General features: G+C 38.0%; 1 pseudogene; it reads right to left on the bottom strand.

The window, feature by feature from the left end:
• Window positions 1-3,331: 3,331 nt before the first annotated feature.
• Window positions 3,332-23,711, bottom strand: LOC122903582 (annotated as a pseudogene).
• Window positions 23,712-23,976: the final 265 nt, after the last annotated feature.

Here is a 23,976-nt window from a genome sequence, read left to right as displayed (position 1 = left end):
AATATAAGTAACACTGGGTCCTTAATACTTTTTTTAAAGACTTACTTATTTCAGAGAGAGGAAGGGAGAGCGTGCAAGCGGGGGTGGGGGGGCAGGGTAGAGGGAAAGAGAGAGAGAAAACTTCAAGCAGACTCCCTGTTGAGCGTGGAGGTTGAAGTGTGGCTCAATTTCAGGACCCTGAGATCACGACCTGACCTGAAAACAAGTCAGACACTTAACCAACTGAGCCACCCAGCTGCCCCCAGAGTCCTTAATGTTAAAAATCATTTCTACAGTATCGTTAGTCAGCTTCCAACAGAGTCCTTTCGGGAAATGTATTCTTGGATGACCCTAAAGATATACCTGGTCTTGCAAACTTGCAAGGAGTCATTCTGAAGTGTTGACTTAGGTGCCTGTAAGACATCTGGCAATAATGAAGATGGAGCTTTTAATGCTTCGGGGTTTTATGAATGAGTTACAGTACAATCACTGAAGAATTATTAGGTATATCTCTACAGGAGGAGGCATCTATATTTTTTGACTGCTGGGAAGTTGCACACATTGATAGTTGTCCAGAAAGAAATTGGGACTGGTTGTTCATCAGATCAATTAGTTTGAGAACCAAATGAACTGATGTTATATTTCAGGAGAGTCCTTGCTCACCATGGATATAGAGGGATGTTTCATACAAGAGGCAGGGCTGTTTATTAAGGGGTCTGAATCATGCAAGACAGTAATTAAATGTGTGAACCATCCCCTAGCCTTTATTCCGAGTGGCTTACTTTTTGTTTTGTTTCCTCCTGAAGGACTGGAGGAGGTCACTGTCTGTCGGTCATCTTCCATTTATCCTCAAGAGCAGCTCCAGTGCTGCCCTTCTTTGTGACTCTCCCGAATCTTCAGTTAATTGTCTTTTACATGACTGCAGCACCGTATACACAGTTATCTTAGTATCTCTCATTAGTTATCCTGTAAGCGTGTGTGTGTGTGTAAATGTATGTATTTATTGGTTTATTCTACTAGAGTATAAGCTCCTCAGTAGATGTTCTTTTCTATTCACAGCACATTGTAATAGGTATCTAATAAGTGTTCAGGGATGAATAATTACAAAAAGATTTAAGTAGGATCAACTTCCAGAAAAAGTTAGAAAATGATACCAACAATTTAGTAAGTTTGGGCTATTGGTCACTTACCACAGATTTAAAGGATTCCTAAGTAATTAGAAGCATTTAAATTTTAAAAACATAGTTAAAAATAAATATCTTTTTTTAAATTCAAAAATTGTATAATATCAGATCTGAGGAACAGCACCCTTTCTCAATCTAATAGACAATCAACAAATTAGACGTTGGAAAGAAAAGCTTTCATTTACTGTCCATAAGAGAATATCCACATGCAATTAAAATAATTGGTCGTTTTTGAGCACTGATAGATAGTTTGAAAAGAGTGATCTAGATAGACTTAGCAATTCCTTTATTCAGCAGATTCATGTAGAGCTCCTGGTATTTGCCCAGCTCTATGTTAGGTTCTGAGGGTTCAGAGATGAACCAAACCAACTTGGTTCCTGCCCTTCTGGGTGTAGAACATGAGTGAGATAGGTGGACTTCAGACAAAAGGCCTCCTAAAGGTCATGTCCCTACAACTGTGATAAGTATAACTGGCAAATTCAGGTACTTAACAGCACTGAAAAGGAGAATCTGACCTAGGGAGAGGACACCTTCATTGGAGAAGTGATAATTAAACAGAAACTAGAAAGATGGTGAGGGTCTGGAGGACGGGGATTTAGGAAAGTGTGGTGAAGAGTGATCTGGCAGAGGGGAAACCAGCAAATGTGCCTCTGAACCTGGCACATTTGGAGAAGGCAAGGTGGGGCTAGGCAAATGAGGCCCAGTACAGTGAGTGAGGGGAAGCAAAACATAGGTGAGACAGGAAGTTGGGCAGGAATCAGTGCCTTCAAAGGATCAAAGGGGAATTAACAGTGGATGAGGCCAGGGGTAACATGCTTCCCATTGAAATGCAGATCCAAGGGAAGGCCCCTCACTTCTTCCTTCCAACTAGATAGCCAGCCCACTCCCTCCAATGTACTCTTGTATATAAAAAACTCAGAGGTGTTAGTAATATGATGGTTTATCCTAAAAAGAGTAGTATTCATGGGGTTTTTAAAACGAGAAACGACATTCAAAGTTGGGTTTGAACAGGTTGGAAAAGGGCAAAAGTCAGTGTAGAAAGAAAATGAAGAGGCAAGGATGGTTTATTAATGACACTGGAGTCATTGATAGTGGAAATGAGTAGAGGGAAATTGATAAATCAGAGATATATTTTAAAAGAATTATCAACAAACATGGGGTGTAAGGGAAAGGGAGTTATCAAGAATGATTGTACGATTTCTGTTATTTCCCAATGCGAGTGGATAATTGGCCAATTGCTGCAGTAGAAACACTTGAGGAGGAAGGAAAGATGGGAAGGAAAGATGGTAAATTCAGATTTTGGAACTATGGTGTTCAAGGTAACTGTGAAGCATCCAGATAGAGATATCAAGAGGAGAATCAGAAGAGAAATCAACATGGAAACAAAATTTGGGGATCGTGGGTTATAGAGAAAATGTGGAGTATTGATAAAAATTAGAGTTATAAAGAGTTTCTTTGGGTCATAATATAGATCATGGTGGAGAAAGAACAATATTAGATATTCTCCAAAAGTGATAAAAGAAGGGCTTTTTTTTTTTTTCTTGTGGTTGTGTACGTTATCATACATTTATTGCTGATTTTTTGGTAGTAACATGTTTTGGCTTTTTGCTATCTATTGTTGGCTGAGTTTTAATGATAGTTACTATGTGTTTTGCATTGTACTAGTACTAGCAAGTACTAGTTACTTGCTAGTTACTACTCCGTTCCTCTGGAGACCAGCAGTATAGAAATTATTAGAAAGCTATCAGAGATATTCTTAAATAGCCATTTAATGGAACTTACTTAAAATTTAATGCAAACCATGAAAGTCCCTTTATTAGAGAAATTGTACATACTGGTGAATATGGTCAATGGTCATATCTATGTGTTAATTCTTTAAAAATCAGAAAAAGGGGCGCTTGGGTGGCTCAGTTGGTTGTGTGCCCAATTCTTGATTTGGGCTCAGGTCATGGTCTCAGGGTCCTGAGATTAGGTCCCACATGGGTTCCCTGCTCAGTGGGGAGTCTGCTTCTCTGTTTCTCTCTTTCACCCTCTCCCTCTGCCTCTTCTTGCTCATGCACACATGCACGCTCTCTCTCTCTCTCTCAAATAAATAAATAAATCTAAAAAAAATTTTAAAAAAATAAATATCAAAGCCAATAATCAGGATAGATTTTATGCTCTCTTTATTACATTGTGAAGTGTCTGGTGTAATCCTATTGTATTGTTGGAAGGACAGCTTGTACAAATTTTAAGAAAATTAGAAGATACATAGGAACACCAAGATCCCCCTCCTTTTGCAACGGTCTCAATTATTTTCTTCATCACCTGGGCATGCCTGCACGGGTAAGCTGAACACAGAGGAGGTGGAGGGAGATGGGGATGATTTTCATTGTTCCTGTTTTCTTCACATGATCTTGACTGATGTTTTCACACATGTGTTCAACTGGTGAAGGGTACCTTTACTCATCATAGCTGAACAGCTGTAGTCCTGGTGTCTGGTAATATTTATCATAAGTGATATAAATGTTGTAAGTTCTAATTTGGGAAATAGCATCCTCACCACCGGCATTGGTCTTAGCTTTACAAGCTTCTACTAGTTTCCTTGTGTCCAGGGTAGCCTCATCTGTTTCCAAAAATCCACTCTCTCCATATACTTCCATATCTGCAGCTTCTCCTTCCTCTTCCTCTTCCTCCTCCTCACATACTGCTGAGCAATCTTGAAGTATTATATTGTCCTTGCTTTCCAATGTAATCTCCTTAACTGCTTCAGTTATTCCTGCAATGCCTGTGTTGTGGTAACTATCTACCCATCCCCCATCACCATCGTCTTCAATGGTAGCTTCCAATTCATCTGAATATTCCATCTGTGTGCACCACTTTTGCATGGCACATTTTTGGTGACCAAAAATTGTTTCCCTTCGGTAGGTATGCCTTCACTTTCATTTCTTACCCTGCAGCCCATTGCCATGTTGGATAGATATAGACTAAGTGATCTGCATCTGCCACAAACTCTTCTGGGGTGGCAACACCTGTTTACTTAAACTTTGGTTCCCTGAGGACCTGGGTCGGGTACTTAGTCATTTCCAGTGGCTTTCCAAAATAGCCATTTAGAAAAGTTGAGAAGTGTCAGATCTAGATATACATATATGTGAGATATGTATTTCTATATGTGTGTGTGTGTGTATGCATATATATGTGCGTGTGTATATATATGCATACACACACACCGCACATTTATTTCACTAAAATAATATATTATCATTTTATAGATACTGATAATGAAGTTCAGAGAGGTTAAGTGATGTCATGTAGTTAACAAATGGCTGAAGGCAGACTTGAAATCTCCACGCTGAGAGTTCTTTCTACTGTACAGCTCTGAGTCATCATAGCTAATATTAACAAGTCCCTGTCCCCTTTACTAAGTACTTTCATCCTTTTATTTTTTTAAAGATTTTATTTGCTTGAGAGAGAGAGAGAGATAGAGAGAGCAGAGCAAGTAGGAAGGGCAGAGAAAGCAGCAGATTCCCCACTGAACTGGGAGCTGGACATGACCCGAGCCCAAGGCCGAAGCTCAACTGGTTGAACCCCCCAGGTGCCCCATATCGATCTTTATTACAACTCTATGAGATTAACAGGTCCATACCACAGTGGCAGCAATACAGAAAGTGGAGTCTTCTGACTCCTACTTGTATCCCACTCCATGAGTATCCTGAGTTCATGCGGAGCTAGCCTTGGATTTGCACTGGAACTCTGCAAGGTGGGTGTGGAACTGATGAGTAAGGGCTGCCATTCGCAAGGTGCATTGTGATGACAGTGGAAATGCAGTCGGCAGGATCTGGGCCAAAATAATTAGTACGGAATACATTAGAACGACAGCCAACTTCCAAGGGCTCAACTTTTTGAGGGTATGTGCCTAAATGAAACTCGTCTCATTTCTTCCCTGGGGTTGAATTTTAAAAGCACAAGGAATGAGTGTTCATTGAGAGTATGATTTAAGGTACTTAACAGGAAAAGAAGGGAGACCAGAGGGGAAGGGAACAAATAATATTCAAGTTCCAGGAACTTAGAAATCTAAGAAATGAAAGAACAATAATATAATATTTATGGTGATGATGATAGAGAAAGAGGAGGACCCAGTGCATTCACAGATATGTTTCTGTTTTAAATCATCTGCTCATTTTTTGACCTAGAATTTTCCTTCTGGTAGTTTAGATGCATTTAAAGTATTAGCCTTTGGTTTCTACAATGTACATGGTTGGCCCCATGTGACTGTGGGTGTCAGACTCACTATGATGAAAACAGGGCCATGGTACCCCTCATACTCCATTCCCCAAAGGAAAGCAGGTCTGGCCGTCTTCCACTGGAAAACATATCCCTCACAGAATGAGTTCATTTTAGCTGTCAGCTATGGAGTATCTAAGAATCTCTGTATGCATGCAACATTGCCAGCAAGATGCCCACCCACCTCCACTGGGGATAAGAATCCCCACTGGGGGAAAAAGGCTGCTTCCAAGTGAGTGAAGCAGCTGTTGTTTTACACAGAAATGTCAAAAGCACAAGCAAATTTTTCATCACCAATTGGCGGTGTCATGGCCAGTGAAATACTTTGTGGTTTTTATGTGGTTTGGGGAGAAGCAACTGGTTTTGTGAGGTTTAAGTTATAGACATAAATTATATATGTGAAAACTAAACCCTTGGCTTGAATTCATTTCATTGCTAATGATAGGATCTGAATCTGAGATGTGGTTGGTGGGAAATTAGCCACACAACACATCTTTGAGATGTTAAAAATTATTTTGTGATCTCTTAAAAAGTTTACCTTTTAGTTACATTTTTCTTAGTAGTTCAATGAGTATAAATATGTTTTATTTTATTATATGTTCCTATTAGCTAAGGTTTTGCCATCTCCCAAAAGAAGTCTCTCTATATAAAAACGTTAAGTTTCCAAATGCAAAGAAATATAAACTATATGCCACTGTGTTTATATTGACTTTCCACTTACTCATAAATTTATTTCCCCACCCATCTGTAACCTATTCTTTCATCTATGCATCTGTCCATCATCTAACAGGTATTGATTAAGCCTGCCTATAGCTGATACACTGTGTTAGACATTATAGGACACTGAAACCAATATTAACTCCTATCTCCTGTCTTCCAGAAGCTTCAAATCATTTGATAATTCATTTCTGACAAGAAGAGGAATGAGCCACCCTACCCTTGCAGCAGTCATCTTTAAACAATAAGGAAAATGAAACAAATGCTGTCTCCCACCCAGCTCACCAAGACACAGATACCAAGTCTTGCCATAGAGGCAGGGCCAACCTTTAAGTCCCTTATAAGACAAGCTCTGTTTATGTACCTGATAAAGGACGACAAAATGCATATGAGCTTAGAGTATACAAAGACTGTAAATTAGCTGTGATGTAGATTATGAGAAAATAGATGAGAGCTCAGTATAAAGCAATAAAATCCACCATAACCTATGATGTCTTTATGAACCAAACTGTAAACATCTTTGGTGTTTGTCTTGATTGGCCTGATCACGTGACAGAAGTAACAAAGTAACGCAGCAGTTGTCTTGGTACATTTGGGTGGCTGTCACAGAAAGACCACAGGCTGGGGTGCTTAAACCACAAATAGTTATTTCTCACAGTTCTGGAGACTGGGAAGTTCAAGATCCAGGTGCTGACAGATTGGTATCTGGTAAGAATCCTCTCCCTGGTTTATGAGGGCCTGCCTTTTTGCTGTGCCCTCACATAGTGGAATGGATGAGAGAGCTCGTCAGGGCCTCTTCTATTTGGGCACTAATCTCTTTAATGAGTTCTCTCCTCTCATAACCTAATCATCCCCCCAAAGCTTCACCTCTTAATATCATTACCTTGGGGGTTAATTTTCAACTTTCAAATTTGGGAGATATTCAGTATATAGCAGTAGTTAACATGTGTTGCTATATTAAGTTATTAAAAACTGTTCTTGAAATTGTACCTGGAGTTGGGATATTTTGAGTTGGAAGCTTCCTCAGTGATGATCTACCTTTAGACCCTATTTTGCAGATAAGGAAACGGAGGCCAAATAGATTATCTAACTGGCTGGGAGAGGACCCCACCCCCACCCCCACCCCCATCCAGGTCTTCAAACTCCAAGCCAAAGCTCTTTGCACTCTGCCTCTTACAAAGTTTTTATGGGAGATGTTTCACTGCCAACAGCTAGTAAGAGGACCAATTTTAGTCTAGGTTGAGGGAGAAGAATCTTGTTTTAAAAATCATCCTTCAACATTTTTTTTTTTTCCTTTCTCTACCCTCCGCAACCTGCTTTCTGGTTCCTTTTTGCTTCCCGTGTCTTGTTTCCTAATGGGACTTCTAGTACCCTTGTATCAATTTGCATTGCAAATGTTCTCTAACATTTAACTCTTTGTCATCAACATGGTTTTTTAACCCAAGTAAAAGTTCTGTTAGGATTTACAGGCTACCTCGGGATAAAAGAACAGAAAGGTTTGGTGGATGGGAGGTTGAATCTTGAGTTTGTCTTATTTTATCAATTTTAGAGGTAAAATGGCTGTATATTTTATTTATTCTATCACAGGCCTTGAACTCAGCATGCATGTCACAAACACCAATGCTGGCACATCAGATTTACCAGAGTTCTAGGGAAAAGCTTTCATTCAATTTCACACATTACCAAAAGAATTGATGGTGGGTCACATAAACCCACGCTCTTGACGCTGTGTACACATAGACACGGAAGGTCTAGGCCCATCTGTCTTTCCCCTTTTGCTCCTTCACTACCCTGCCATGGTCCTGGCACTACCAAGTATGCATGTCTTGCTTTTCTGCCTACTCCATCCAATGAACAGAAACAACAGGAAGTTATTTTTCCAAATTAATACTCATAAAGATGTCACAAGATCTTCCCATAATACAACCTCTATTTTTCTTCCTTAAAAAAAAAAGGTGGGCTTTTAATAGCTCTTTTAGGTTTATTTTCCTTGTATTCTTAATTATATTAAAGACTCATATTCCTTCCCTGAGTATTCATTTAGAAAGAAGGTTTTGTAATAGTCACATTTAATTTATCAGGGTGCAATAATTTGTGTTTCCCAATCATCTTGCCGACTTTGGTTCATTATACTATTGTTTCACATGAGTAAGTTAGCAAAGTTTGGATTGATTGACTCTAATTAACTAAAACTGGTTCCAGGCTGTGCATCTATTGTCATGGTAGCTAGCCGCAAAGCCCTAAACTGTGCAGCAATGGTGATATAAGGTAATATTGATTTGAAAACTGTAGATAATATGTAACCTTGGGCTTATCACTCTTTGGGAGACAAACTAAAAAAAAAAAAAAAAAAAAAAAAGGATGGGGAAGGGAGAGGTATTAGGACAAGTTGTAAGGGCACTTGGGAGTATAAATGGAATTTTCAGTGGGTTCACTTCTTTTATTGTTTTTCTTGCCCACAGATAATCACAGATGTGTTGAACAGACAAATTCAAAGTCAGCAGTTGGAAGAGTAAGGATTTCATGGTTTTTTGAAACTGTGAAGAAATGAAATATACTTGCTGACAAACTGTCCAAGAGCCACCTGAAATTATGGGGAAACCTCCTTTTTTATAGAGGAAATCTTTCTATATGTGACTCACCTAAAAGTAGGACTGTTTGAAATGTATTCTTTTCTCTGTTGCTGAATTTTTATAGCCAATAATGATCTTTGTCTGAGAAAAAATTGTTATTAGACAGTGGGTAACTAGAAAAATGATTGCGTTTTATAGCCTGTAAACATGAACAAATATCACACTTGCTTTCTAGTGTTCAACAGAAATCAAGTTAAAGAAACTCGAGCAGATTGCCATAGGTGGGGTTCACCAATTAATTTCCTTCTTTCCTATGCAAAATGCTGCAGCTTCTGCCTTAAAGTACCAGTTAGGATCTTCTTACATTTGATTACTGTTGCTCACTTTTTCCATATTCTTCATTTTAAAAGCTCCAGGGCCCTGGTTTTCCATTACACCCTTATTAACTGAGCAGCTTTCCCCCTTCAATCATACATTTATCACCAAGTTCAACTGAACAGTCTTTATGTCCCAACAGACAGATGAAGTGAAAGTTTAACTCATGTACTACAGAACCTTGTTTGAGATGTTTTCTGCAGAGTGGAGAAAATACTGGAAGCATTTCCAGTTTTTCTAGCTGCTTCCTTCATTTGCACTGTGCTGAAGTCTGTTTGGAAAATGAGGAGAGGCTGCTTTTATGTCGGTGTCTCCTTCATTTGATTGTTTGAGTTTCTTTTAATGTTTTGTGGCCATTGTGGCTGTGTGAGAAAGGATAAACTTCCAAATGTCTCAGAGAAAGGAGCCTATATTCCTCAGGGTTTCCAGAGAAACAGAACCCAATAGGGTATGTGTGTGTGTGTGTGTGTGTGCTTGTGTAGAAAAAGAGAGAGAGATTTTAAGGAATTGGTTCAGGTGATTATGGAGGCTGCAAAGTTTAAAATCAGCAGAATGGCTCATCAGGCTGGAAAACCAGGAAAAGTTGATGTTACAGTTTAAGTCTGAAGACTTCTGCTGTAGAATTCTCTCTTGCTTGGTGAAGGTCAGTCTTTTATTCTAATCAGATCTTCAACTGATTGATTGAGACTCACCCACACTATGGAAGGTAATCTGCTTTACTCAAGGTCCACTAACTTAAATCTCATCCAAAAACATTCCCACAGAAACAACCAAAATAATGTTTGGCCAAATATCTGCATATGGTGGCCAGCCAAATTGACACAGATACATCACAGAGCCCAAGGCTCACATAAAGGTACAGGATGAGGAACCAGGGAAGAAAAAGATGGGGAAGGAGAATGACACAACTTTGTGTTGAAGAGAAAAACAAGAAAGAATATGGCTACTAATTCCTCACAGATTCTGAAGTATTTCAAATGATCATCACACAAACATGGTACATATAACACATGCCTGTCTTTCTTCTTGAATGGCTTAGTAACAAAATGTCCTCACATCCTTTTGTTCTTAAGGGCAGGTAGGGGTCATAGTAGTTCTAAAGCAGTGGACCCCACAGGCAATATGGTGAAATGACAGTAAAGACCCTGCCCAGTCTCTTTCCTCTAACCCACTCTAATGCACAAGCAAGAGGCTGCACATATTAATCCCAGAGAACTTCTGCTCTGCCTTCTTTCTAGAATTCAAAACAGTAGTCTAAAAGGTCTCTGCCGTGTTTACAGCTTTCTGCCTCTTGAGCACCAGTTACAAGTGACTCACTTCTTACCAAATAGAAAGCAGGTATAGTATCTCTTGCAGGTAAAACAAATCATCTTAACATCTTCAATAATCAAACAGTAAGCATTCTTTAAGTCCTTATTGGGTGCCCAGTGCTGAGGAAGATGCAAAGGAAGAATCAAACGCAGTCTTTACCTATAAGAGTTTATAACTTTTTGTAGGGGAGGGAATCAAGTCTAATACATAGCCAATAAACAGAATACAAGTTATTAGCAGGAAGGGGGTCTTCTGACAAGAAATTCTGTCAGAGTTCATAGATGGTGACCATAAATATGAAATGGAATGACCACCTCTCTGTGTTGCTATATTTGAAAATATCCTGCAAAAATGGAGGGATATTGTTTAGACTGTTTAAGAATTAGCTCATTCTTGGAACACCTGGGTGGCTCAGTTGGTTGAGTGCCTCACTTTTGGTTTTGGCTCAGGTTATGATCTCGGGGTCCTGAAATCAAGCCCTGCATCAGGCTCTGTGCTCAGTGTGGAGCGTTCTTGTTCCTCTCCCTCCCCCTCTGCTCCTCCCGCTCGCTCTCTCAAATAAATAAATAAAATCTTTAAAAAAAAAACCAATTAGCTAATTCTTATTCAAATAACTCCAGTTCCTCTCAATGATTATATGTTTTCCTAGTGTCTTTTTTCAACTTATTCAATTTAGTAGTCAAATTTATGAAAAACATATGGAAACATCTAAGGATGGGTTTTTGATAAGAGGAGGTTATTTGGAGATCTTGTCTGTAAAATGGAATATATTAATACACTTGTAAACTCTTAGTTTACCTTCTGAGGAATCATTCCACTTTTTTCCCAAAGATTGTGACTATCATTACTTAGCTTATCTCTGCTGTCAGTTTTATCAGTATTCTCCTCATGCTTTTACTTACAGAAAAAAATGAAATACACTATGTTTAGAAATTATATTGGATAAACTCTGCCTTTCTAATAATTTCTGGAAATCTAAAATTATTGTAGATGACCTGAGATGGCAAGTTGATCTCTGTAGCCTTGATTTATTCAATTCCCCCTCAGGACAGGAAGAATCCAGTGGCAGAAAGTTTCAGGGAGGCTGATTATGAGCTAAAGGAGCAAGGGTGTTTATTAAGGAGCCTGGGTCTTCACAGTGGGTAAAAGTAATAGGGAACATACCAAGATCATTGTTGGAACTATTTCAAGGTTGAACCTAAAAAAAAAAAAAGAGCCCTACATGTCAGTTCTGAAGGGCAAACAAAGTATCAGTACTAGGGAATTAGAACATAAAATGGGCTACAACAGGCCAGGATTAAGTGTGAGGAAAGGTCAAGGATAGTAAGTCAGAACTAAGATTTTGAAATGAAGATTGTATATTGGTATTTTTTTCACATGGTCTATCTGCAATTTATGTTAACAGGATGGACAAACAGCTTAATCAGGTGCAGTGGCAAGGGGGAGGCAGAGCCAAGCTCCAAGTCAGCTCTCACTCTTCTAGAGATAGATGTCTTCTAATTTTGTTTCTTTATCTGAAAGGTGAGACATCCCATCTGAGATGATACAAAATAGATCTGCTGATTCTCATTAAAATCAGAAAATATCAGAGAGACAGTGACCTTAATGCTGTGCTAAATCAAAGGATGGCCCTCAGACCAGCAGCATCTGAATCACCTGGGAACTTGCTGGACATGTGAAATCTCAGGCTCCAGCCCAGATCTACTGCATTAGAACCTGCAACTTGGTAAGACTCCTAGGTGATTTATGTGCACTTTAAAATAAGGAACGCAAAATTCTTTCTGTATTACCAGTTACAGATAGTGTTTGATTACAAATCCACAAGTGATAGGGAGTCCACAGTTTTTAAAATCAGTGTTTGCTAATAAATTCTCCTTTTTTAGAACCACAATAACAAAAAGATCATATTTGGTCAATAAATATTGAATGAATGAATGAATGAATGAATGAAAGACTGTTTCACTTTGTGTTTGTCCATAAATTATTTGAACTCGCTGGAAAATAAATCAATCTGTTTTCCACAATCAGCTCGAAAATTAAATAAAAAGACTTTTTGTTCTATATAGGCTTCTGTTTTGCAGGCTAAATAAGTCCAGTTCCTTCAACTATTTCTTAGTATCAAGGTGTGTTTAAGTTCCATGCCATCCTTGGTACCTTTCTCTGGCCCCATGTTGGATTCCACATGTCCCTTCTAGAATATGTCATCTAGGAGTAAACCCGTGCCTAGATGTGCTCTGAGTGGCACACAGTTCGAGGAACACAAGCTGATGACATTCCTCAGCCTCTGCTCTGGGATTTTCTAATTTAGCAAATTAGTTGTCACATCACTAAAAATAGGAAGTTTGAACTTAGGCTCCCTTTTTTTGTCTGAGGTTATTTTGCTTACCACAAACGAAGGCCACAGAAGCTAAATATATGTCTACTTGAATGATGACTTTATAGCAATAAAATGAGCCCACAGGGGCTAATGACTCTGTAATCAGCTTTTTCAACCACTTTTTATATTGGGCATAATTTTCTCTCTCTCTCAGAAATTCTACATCATTTATCACTGGACTAACATGAGTAAAAGGGGAAAGGCATGAGCTGAGAGATTAGAGGCCACTGCCTTTCTGATATTAAATCATAATAGTAAATTTGCCTGGAGGAGACTTCGATTTTGGATTCTACTACAGTAGACTCATATTCTTTTTTAGTTCAGAATTCCTACTTTGACATTAGGTTTAAGAAATTAAGTTTTAAAAAGAATTTATTCTGTTTTTAGTTTAAAAATAATCAACATGATTAACAGTATACCAACTCAGGGTCATTTTTGAAGTTCCTTTCATTGGTCTCTACCACCTCCTGGTTGCTATCAAGGAAAGGGTATCAAATCCCTATTGTTGACCTGTTTGAAAACTGATAAGTTAAAACACTTCTTTGGGGAGGATTATTAACATTTTGGTATACTTGTGCTACAGACACCATTGGAGTACAATTTCTGTTAAACCTGTTAATATCAACTTTAATTCAGATACTCCTTCCACAGCAGTTCACAGTTCCACAGCAGTTCAACCTGCTGCATTAGTAGCTATGCCTTTTCCAGAGTTGACTGCTCTTAGGCCTGGTACCCTCTGCTTATTCCTCGAGATCTACTCTTCACCTTGTCCTCCCCATTGCCTGCTTTGGTAGGCTGGGCTGTACAGATTACATCAACGGGCTTCCATGCTCCTCTCCCTTCTTATCCTTTAGGTCTAGAAGTGGCAAGAGTTCCACTTCTGTTAGTCTAGGATTTCTGCGCCATCATTTATGGATCCTTTAGAGCTTACTCAGGTCTGTAATCAGTACTTTGTATAGAAACCCTCCTTGAATTATCTTAATTTGATGGTATCATCTGCATCTGTTTCTTTGTTCCTTTATTCTGGATGATTCATTCATTCTGTCATTTTGTTGTTGTTGTTATTTACTTACTCATTTATGTAGCAAACATTTATACATTTTCTATTATTTATCATATATTCTGCTGAATTTCTTTAGAACTCATTCTCTACTAAAAAGTCAGTAAACTTTAGATAAAGTTAACTCAAGAATTTCTTATCTTAGTTGCTCCATGTCCTATTGGCAAAAAGTCTGTAATTAGTAGACAGGTATGACAAGTCATCTCAAGACAATGTTTGCTACTCTTGTGACACTGAATAAGACCCTCTTTTCATATCAAGTCAGTCTTTTTTTTATTTACTTAGATCAAAGTGCAAGTAACAAATATTACTGTTCTAATTTTTTAAATATATATATTTTTTTCTTGAGAGAGGGTGAGGGAGAGTACAAATGGGGGTAGAGGGACAGAGAGAAGGGGAAAGAGAAAATCTTAAGCAGGATCCATACTCAACACAGAGCCCCATGTCCCATGTGGAGCTCCATCCTACAACCCCAATATCATGACCTGAAGTCAAGAGTCAGAGGTTTAACCAACCATGAAGGTGCCTCACAAATACTGTTTTAAATCAAAAGACCCATATAAACAAGTGATAAGAGCCATTCTGTTGGTGCCAATAACTAAAATTGTCCAATCATGCTTAGCTTCCAATTTTTTCATGATGCCTACATCTAGTCTTTGGCCAATAACTTTCCGTCTAAGCCTACTTATAAAGGCAACATTGAAGAACTTCTCAACAAAAGGCAATATACATATACTTGGTTGTAGTCTTGTAGTCACCAGCTAAAGGGTAAGAGGTTTGCACTCCTTAGAACTGTCTTGTGTATGTGGTTGAAGAACAATCCTTCTCATTTTGGATAAAGATACACTGTAGTTTATTGTCAAGGATAGAGGAAGAGCACCCTTTCACTGGCTTTCTTTGGCTCCGGTTGTGAAATAATAACATGGTTTCATGGCAGTGATGGTGAAAAGAGTTTAGTTTGTAGTAAAACCATCTTTGGCTGCATTAATAAAAGTTAAGACTAAGTGATGTGATAAGACTAAAGGATGTGAAAGCCCTAATCTTCAGTAAAGTGATAGGAAAATAAGACTAGGCTGTGTTCTTCTCAGAGTCCTATTTTAAGAGAGTAGAAATTTGTCACTGTTCAAGATGAGGAGCATAAAGTCCAGGTCTGGACATCATATCATATTGGAGGTATGTAAAAGAAAAGGAGATCACAAAACAACTGTTTCTAAACATGGAGGGCTGGATTTATTTTCTATAGTTCCAAAAATCGGAATACTGAGGGTGTGCATTTTTTCCTCTGAAATGCAGAGATTACTTCCCATCTCATTTTATGAAGTTGGAATTAGCCTGATATGGCATCCTGTCAAAGACATTGCAGGAAAAGAAAATCAAAGACCAATATTCTTCATGAGCACAGATGCAAAAATTCTAAATAACACTTTAACAAATTAAATCCAACTATATACGTAAAGGATAATGGTAATACATCCTGACCACATAGGGCAAGTCGAAAAATGAAAATCCTTACGGGGCACCTGGGTGGCTCAGTGGGTTAAAGCCTCTGCCTTTGGCTCAGGTCATGATCTCAGAGTTCTGGGATCGAGCCCCGCATTGGGCTCTCTGCTTGGCGGGGAGCCTGCTTCCCCCCCCTTCTCTGCCTGTGTCTCTGCCTACTTGTGAACTCTCTCTCTGTCAAATAAATAAATAGAATCTTTAAAAAAAGAAAAGAAAAGAAAAGAAAATCCTTACAATCATCCCACTAGAAAAAGTGTTTGACAAAATCCAACAATCATTCCCCATTAAGGAAAAGAGAAAACCTCTCAGGAAATCAGGATTAGAAAAGAATTTACTCAATCCACTGAAAGTAGCTAACATATTTAATGATGAAAGACTGAATGCTTTCCTCCTAGAACTAGGAACAAGACAAGGATGCTTAGTCTCACCACTACTATTCAATAAGGCATTTGGAGATTCAAGCCAGCACAATCAATCAAGAAAAAGAAAGAAAAGTTACCCAGCTAAGGAAGAAATAAAACTTTTATTTGCATCTTTACATGATTATTTGTATAAAAAGTCACATGAATCTACAAGAAATCTAAATAATAAGTGTTTTACAAGATTTTTGGATATTAGATCTATAAGCAAATGTATTTGAATATACCAACAGTAGACTCTTACAACTTAAAATTTAAATATCTCATATATTATAGTACAGTGTGAAAAAATGTAAAATACTTTAAAATACTTAGGGATAAATCTGACAAAATACATGAAAGACCTGTGCACTAAAAATTATAAAATACTGTTGGGAGAAATTAAGGGAGATATAAGTAATTGAAAAGATGTACTTTGCATGGGTTGAAAGAGTTAATATTGTTTAGAGCTTAGTCCTCCCAAAATTGATTTATAAATCTGATGCAATTCCAATCAAAATCTTAGCAGGCTTTTTTTTTTTTTTTTTTTTTTTTTTTTGGGTAGATATTGACAAGCTGATTTTAATACTTATGGAAAAAAGAACACCATTGGTGGGCTAACACTTTCAAAATGAGGACTTATAAAGTACAGAAATGAAGAGAATTAGCATCAAGATACACAACAGAACAATGAAACAGATTAGAGAGTCTATGGACAATTGATTTTTGACAAAGGTATAAGGTTAATTCAATGAAAAAAAAATACTCTTGTCAACAAATGGACTGGATATCCATAAACAATAAGACGAACTTTGACCCATACATAAAAAGATGAATTTTGACTTATCCTTCTCACCATATACAAAAAGGGAAGTCAAATGGATAATAAAACTAACCATAAAATCTAAAATAATACAACTTCTAGAAAAAAACAAAGGTGAAAATTTTGTGATCTTCGTGTAGGTAAAGAGAAGGATTCATAAAAGAATAAACTGATAATTTACAGTTTTTTGTGATCTTGGTGTAGGTAAAAAGGAGGATTCATAAAAGAATAAACTGATAATTTACAGTTTTTTAAAATTAAAAACATCCGCCCTTTAAAAGACATTGTTAAGTAAATGAAAAAACTAGCCACAGACTGGGGGAAAATATTTGCAAAGCTTTTATCTGTTAAAGAATTTTGTGTAGGATAAAGAACTTTAAAATCCAATAATAAGAAAACAACACACCAATTAAAAATGGGCAAAGATCTGAAGAGACAGTTCACCAAAGAAGATATGTGCATGGTGTATAAACATGTGAAAAGATGCTGAACATTAGGCATTAAGGGACTACAAGACAAAAGCACCACAAAATGCCATTACACAACTGTTAGAATGGCTAAAATGTCAAAGTCTGATCATACTTAATGTAGAGAAGGATGCAGAGAAACTAGAACTCTCGTACAGTGCTGGTGGGTACCTCAAATGGTACAATCATTTTGGAAAACAAGTTGGTGGTTTCTTAAAATGTAAATGCATACCTATATACTAACTAGCCATTCATTCTACTTTTAGATATCTACCTAGGAGAAATGAAAATATATCAGACTTGTATATGAATATTCTTATGGGTCTTATTTGTTTTCTTTTGGGAGAGAGGGGCAGAGGGAGAGAAAATCTTAAGCAGGCTTCATTTCACATAACCCTGAGATCATGACCTGAGCTGAAATCAACCATCTGACACTTAACCGAGGTACCTGGGCGCCCCTAGTCTTATTTGTAATAGCCAAACTGGAAATAACCTCAGTATTTATGAAAAGAAGAAGAGATAAGCAATTTTTGATATATGCAATACAATGAAATTCTGCAACAAAGAAAAATAATGAACTACTAATATATAGAAAGCATGATGGATTTCAAAATAATTACGTTGACTGAAAAAAGAGTGAATGCTATATGATCTCACTGATATAAAATTCTAGAGAATGCAAAGAAATTTAAAGTGATAGAAAGAAGATGAGTGATTTCTTGAGAACAGGATTGCTAGTAGGAGATGAGGAAGGTCTAATGGGTTTACACTGGGGCTGAGGAAGTGTTGGGATGTGGATATGTTCATTCTGTTGATGGTGATGACAGTTTCACGGATGTATGAGTATGTCCAAACATCCAATTGTATACTTTAAACATGTGCTATTTATGTTCATTACATGCCACTAAAGAGACAGGAGCAGGAGGCTGGTAGAGAAGGAAAGAAAGACTGTGCTAAGTAAGTTATATGATTGAGTAAGAGGCTGATCATATTTTGAGACTGAAACACAATTTCCCTTCATACTTAACACAACAGACATGGGCTGGGAGGGCTTCTAGACTCCTCTCCCTCACTGCTCTCCTCAGTTTTCCCTTTTCTCCTCCCACTCCCTTCTTTCCTTCTTTCCTTCCCTGCATTATGAGATTAAAAATTATATTTTATCTTGGGGTGCCTGGATGGCTCAGTCTGTTAAGCAGATAACTCTTGATTTGGGCTCAGGTCATGATCTCTGGGAGAAGGGGAGCAGGTGTCAGGCTGTGAGCTCAGCAGGGAGTCTTCTTGGGATTCTGTCTCCCTCCGCCCCTCCCCCTGCTCATGCACACACGCTCTCTCAAAAATCAATAAGTAAATCTTTAAAAATTTATATTTTATCTTAAGAGTCAGCAAAGACTCTAATTTCTGAAAATACTTCTATACCTCCCTTGGGACAGCAGGTGATACGTTAGCACCTGGAATAACTAGAGAGAAGGAAATAAAAGAAACAAGTCAAATGCTTTCTGCTAGAAATGGACAGAAACTTAGGAAGGAGAGAACAGAGTAGACAAGACAGAACAGATGACAGAGAGACATGGCCCCATCACTGAAGTGTTGTTCCGGCCGGGGATGTCTAATACTCAGTTTTAATTGTTTATGTTGGTGTTGCTAGGATAGAAAACCTTCCTGGGGAAAGGCTACTGAGCCAATCTCAGGGCAGAGGTATACAAGCAGTTGCCCCATGCAGGCACACAAGTTGTTGTAGGCAAGTATTTTCAAGAACTCGTAGCTAGAGGCCTTGCCAGCAAGTTCAGGGAAGGCACTGGATTTTCCACTGGAAATGAAACTAGCATTTGGGAGATAGATGAACGGCACTTTTTGGTCTCTTTTTTAATCACTGTGTGTCAGGAAGTATGTAGCAAGAAGCATGCTGAGGACTGGGAGTTCCAAGATGAATAAGATATGACCTTGTCCTTCACAGCTTTATGTCAGAATTTTGAGTCACAATGTGTCTGCGACCATAGTGTAATATTTGAGGTTTGTTGGTGTGCTTGCTTCAGAGTTTTCACGTCAAGTGACCTAGTGTCATGAGGCACAATCTATCTGTCTGTCTGTCTATTTATCATCTATTCATCCATCCATAGCACTTTAGATAAAAGCATATAAATCATATTAAAATCAATAACATTAAAAATAATAAAATAAAATGTCTATTCTCCACGTCAAATAATGTCAGGCAGTGAGATTTTTGAGGGTGCTGATGCCTTAGCATCCCACACATGCCTGGGTACCTTTGTGCCTAAGGCAGCACAGAGCTACTCTCCAGGATGACTCCCCCATTCCCCATTCAGAATTCCCATCACCATTAGGTGACGATGGAGGACATATGTGAGCTCATGAGGCAGACATCACAGGATTGGGTTTTTTGTACAAAGTCCGTAGCAGATTCTCAGTGAGAGGATTCTGTGTGTTTCTGCTTGGAAACTAGGGTTCATGGACATCATGACAAGAGCCAGGTGATTAGTTGCCTTTGTTCCTTACCTGTTGTGGGACAGGGGAAATCATACAAACTTTGGACAGAGGATGAAATTTCACCTTTGCCCCATCTATATAATCTTGGACCTTGGTTGAGAAATTCAACCAAAGTCTCAGTTTTTTTCATCTCTAATATGAGAAAAAAATAAAACTTGCTTGAAAGACATTGTAGCAACAGAAAAAAATGTTTATATATAAATAAGTAGCACTTGGCACCTACTAGGTATGTAATAATTTTAATAATAATAATTATTATTATTTTTGTTATTTCCGGGGCTCAAACTATTACTAGAGATTAGAGTTCAACACTTAGGGAAGGACAAGGGGACCTTCTAGATAGGGCTGTTATTCAAATCCAGAAAAAAAAAAAAGAAAGAAAAAGATGTAAACCTAATTCTGAGAGCGCAGCTCTGCCCAGGCATTTGGCTGTGTGAGCCAAAGATTTCAGACACTTCTGAGAAGTCCATGAGTTGGAAAAAAACAAACTAAGACACTTGAAGCAACTAGACAACAGTATCATATAATCAATTACTAGCATGTGCTGTATAGGCAAGAGATGTTACCGGACCCTGATGTAATTAGCATCTTGTTTTTCTTTAGTCTATGTGCAGAACAGTATTTAGAGGTTCAAGGCAATGTGCAAAGTACTAAGTGGTCCCCTAGTGGCCAGAAGGAGTTAATACCACATATACCCCAAAAGGAGTAAGTAAGAACATTATTTACTTTCACTTTGTTTACCTCTCAGGCTACCTTCATTTGAGCTGATAAGAGTTTCTGATTCTAAATTAATTCACTCTTCAATTATAGGCATCTAAAACTATTTTGCCAAATAATACTAATCATAATGACTTTCATGGTCCCTAGTGCTGTCCTAAACATATATTTCTCATGGTTTACAGATTTATAGGGACTGTACATTTATTTGTCAGGGCTTCTTACATTAAGATTTGAACTTTTTGAAGGGATTAATTGGGTTAGTGTTATCTAGTGGCATCATACATTCTAGTTTTCCCAGGACAGTCGTGGTTTATGCTTGTTTTCCCAGTGTAATTGTTAGTATAGACCTCTTTTATGATCATAATCATCCCAGTTCTAGTAATAAATTATTCTTGTTGCCCTAGTGTTATCTCTTGCTCCTTTCTGCTCTTTTTTCTCCATTGAACATTCCAGAAATACTGATATAACTCATGACCAGACATGAGGTCGGTCTGGATGTGATCTCATTCTAGTAATCACCAAAGTTTATTTGGCTGATCTGGCTAATTAGGAAGTTTTTCTCTTTTCTCTTAAAATACTCAGCATGTGCTCTTTCTTAAGTTGCATTCTTCATCGGAGAAGAGGACCACGGCTGATCAGTGATGTATGTGCTACTGAGCTCCTGTGTTTGACTTTCCTCACAGGTTCTAAAGGTGACCTCTAAGCCAGGTATAATGTTGGTTGGGCATAATATGCAGAGCCTGAGTGAAATATGTCCAGGAAATACTCAGTCTATAAAATATACCACTGTGCCAGCACGATGGTAAAACGAATGTGTTAATAGGTGAAAGATGATCTAGACACCAAAACTGAGCCAGAACAAAAGGAAATTGTGAACATTTTTAAGATACAGAACAAGCTTATCCACAATGGCCCAAATGTCACCTTTTATCCTAGAACAATATGGACACCTGTAAAACTCAGTCAGGGGAGACTTTCAAACACAAATTTATGCTGGATGTGTCAGAAATAAGTTGGTACATTTATAGGCTATTTGTGTGAATGCATCACAGTAGAAGCGTTTTGGAACCCAGCAGTGGACTTGTGAATGCCTTGTTAAAAGGAAGTATATTTGTCTTACTCAGATTTCTTAGGAAGCATGCCTATCCTCTGACATGATTTGATCCAAATGATTTAATACATTCAGCAACTAAAATAAAATTTTAATGGGTGATTCAATTTGAAATGCCAAAATAAAATTATTACAAATAAAGAGGCACATACAATTTGCTCATCTTCATAAACTACTTTGTGCTTTTGATAATCGGAAACAAAATATTACTCTAAATGGCTTAACCAGTACATTTCTTTTTAAAATTTTTTTCCCCTTCTCATTATCTCTGACCTATTTCCCCCTCTTCCATGCTGTAATTTTTATCTTAACCATATACATTTTACATGTGAATGAGACTTTGAATTTATGACTCCAAGAGATAAATGCACACACACACATGCTATAAATGGTGTTGTACTGTTTTTTTTTTTTTTTTTTACACCTGTAATCTTCTGCTTAGGAGGACTAAACCTTAAAAATAAAATCTGCCAAATAGGTACTGTAACATATAATAATATAATAAAATGCAATAAAATTTATAATTGAACAGTAAGATTTGGGGAATTTCAGCCTCATGTAGTTACTTATAAAATACCAATGAAATAATTCTGAATCCTTCACATTAAACTGAGTACAAACAATCACATTTAGCAAACCAATAAAGAAGGTCTGCAAAGGCCTAGATGGGAACCATTCTGAGCTGGTTATGACCACACATAGCTGAAAGTCAAAGATCTTCAGTGTGACTGTAAATTAACACTACTAAAGAGTTTCAAGGAGAAATAAGGAGGTTATTTCTTCCATTACTGCTAAATTTTGACCTAAGATATATATTCCTCCTTTCATGCAATAAATGTTTAAGCTCTTCTTCATCTGTCAGGAATAGAGTGTAAGCCTAACACTGGGTATACAGAGTTGAACTGGAAGCAATTATAATTGAATGTTCACTGAAATAAAATTCTGTATATTCCCCTAAATAGTCATGTTCTGGGTTATGAACTTGAAAGGACCAAACTATTATAATGGTTGCCTCTTCATCTGGGCTACTAGAAAGCTCAGAGCCTAATCCGTAGTCATTACTTGCAAATATTTAAGACTCCATGGATGTATTTTGTACTGACTTCACTCCTTGATCCATTTGATTAAATAATCAAAATTTAAAAAACAGAAAAATCTGTTTTCCTTCTATCTAGTGTTTAAACAATTTTAACTTATGTTTTCTTACATTTTTTAATTGTATATATTAATCTTTGTAAGTCATGGGTACAGACAAAAACCATATCTAAGGATTCCCCTGGAAGTATGTATGTTCTACAAATAACTGCCTCATAGCACTTTTCCTAGTTATCTCAAGTTTAATTCCCTTAAAGCGGACATGAAACTCTAAGGATTATCTAATAGTATAACACAGAATCAGTGATTTATACAGAGTGATTCATCCTGCCCTCCCTCCCCCGCCATTGAACAAGTTGTTGCCTTTCTGCCAAAATGTCAGGATGTTTTACATAATCCACACCACGAATGTAGTATAATGTGGAACAAGAAGACAGACCCTCCTCTAAGGTTTTGTCTGACAGAGATTCGTGCAGAAGCAAATGAATGACAGGTATCATTTCAGCTGGGGACGTACAGTAGAAGGTGAGTCTGTCTACAGTAGGCAGTTACAGAGGGACAGAGCTCTCGGCAACAGCTTCAAACAACACGTTGAAGAAAGAATCCATTCCGGCTCAGTCATGGATCGGTACAGGAGAACAATGAGATGCAGAGAATGAGAAGTGAAAGGGTAAGAAGATGACAGCTCAAGAGGAGGAGGCCCCAGGCACCCCGGGGCAGAGAGAGTGTCGAACCTCTCCCTGGCGTGGGAGAGTTCGGGCTCAAAATCCACCCTCGTCATCTTTCATTTGTTCCATGATGTCAGTCAGTCATTCTTAACTAACCCTTTCCATTGTAATTATCAAACCATGATCCTCCGCAAGCATGTGCTGTCAGGACTCTCCAGTCCAGAGCAGGGAGGCAACTTCTGTCAAAAACTATGTGTTTCTAAACCATAAGTGACTCTTAATCTCACAAAACAAACTGAGGGTTGCTGGGGGGAGGGGGGTTGGGAGAAGGGGGGTGGGGTTATGGACATTGGGGAGGGTATGTGCTATGGTGAGTGCTGTGAAGTGTGTAAACCTGGCGATTCACAGACCTGTACCCCTGGGGATAAAAATATATGTTTATAAAAAATAAAAAAATTATTTATTAAAAAAAAAAACAAAAAACTATGTGTTTCTACCAGTTACGTGTGACGTTTGCTTTTCAGTGTCCTCCACAGTTGTATCTGCATGGCTCTGAGAATGAAAAAGAATCCTGCTCTGATGCATCCTGCGCCAGCTTCCTTCCTCTTTTCTTTCTCCTTCCCTTTTTCTCGTCTTTGACTCTTCTATTGGGGTGATCCTCATTCACACCTCCCCGTTTTCCTTCTTATAATCAGAAATCTGTGGTGTGACTGACCCCTGAGGTCAGGTCTTGGCACTGTCAGAAAGCTGGCACCTGGGGTTGAGGTCTTTGTTTTGGGGTGTATCATGAGTTGCACAGAACATATATTACATAAGTAACCCCACAGATAACATGTAGAATCTTCCCACG

Source organism: Neovison vison, chromosome 3 (assembly GCF_020171115.1).
Source record: "Neovison vison isolate M4711 chromosome 3, ASM_NN_V1, whole genome shotgun sequence".
Lineage (NCBI taxonomy): Eukaryota > Metazoa > Chordata > Mammalia > Carnivora > Mustelidae > Neogale > Neogale vison.
This window is presented reverse-complemented; position numbering and strand designations above follow the sequence as displayed.